Raw genomic sequence first — 642 nt, 5'->3', positions numbered from 1 at the left:
AATAAAGTCTCCCAACAAAGAAAAGCCCAGGACCTATTGGCCTCACTGCTAAACTACAAAACACTTAAAGACCTAATACCGATTCTTTTCAAACTATTTCAAAACACTGAAAAGAAGGGAATTCTACCAAACTCATTCTATGACACCAGCATTACCTAATACCAAAACATGACAAAGACATAACAAATAAAGAAAACTCTGATGCATGAGTCTGGATTTATAGCAGGCCTGTCCTTCTGGGCGTCTCATAGCATTCCATGCCAGAGCAAACTGTATCTCAGAACCATTGCTTAGCCTCTGCCTGTAGACTGCTGGCACTGAAGTAGGCTGCACAGTGGGAAAAAAAAAGAAAACTATAGGCTAATATCCTTGATTAACATAGATGAAAACATTCTCAACAAAATACTAGCAAACCAAATCCAATAGCACATGAAAACAATTGTACAGTATGGCCAAGTGGGATTTTCACAGGAATGCGAAGATGGCTCAGTATATACAAACTGACAAACTTAATAGAGCACATCGACATACTGAAAGACAAAAACCATATGATCCTCTCAACAGCCACAGAAAAAACATTCAATGAAATTCAACATTCCTTCATGATTTAAAAAAAAAAACCTTCAAAAATGAGGTATAGAA

The 642-nt window shown here is 36.9% G+C and overlaps 1 non-coding gene across 1 annotated transcript; it reads left to right on the top strand.

Annotated features, from left to right (window-relative positions):
- Positions 1-203: 203 nt before the first annotated feature.
- On the top strand, positions 204-337 carry LOC141411240 (small nucleolar RNA SNORA42/SNORA80 family). The gene has a single exon (XR_012436053.1). It is a non-coding gene; the product is annotated as a small nucleolar RNA SNORA42/SNORA80 family (small nucleolar RNA).
- Positions 338-642: the final 305 nt, after the last annotated feature.

The sequence above is a fragment of the Castor canadensis genome, chromosome 9 (genome assembly GCF_047511655.1).
Source record: "Castor canadensis chromosome 9, mCasCan1.hap1v2, whole genome shotgun sequence".
Lineage (NCBI taxonomy): Eukaryota > Metazoa > Chordata > Mammalia > Rodentia > Castoridae > Castor > Castor canadensis.
Note: the sequence above shows the minus strand (reverse complement) of the source record. Positions and strands in the feature narration are given on the sequence as shown.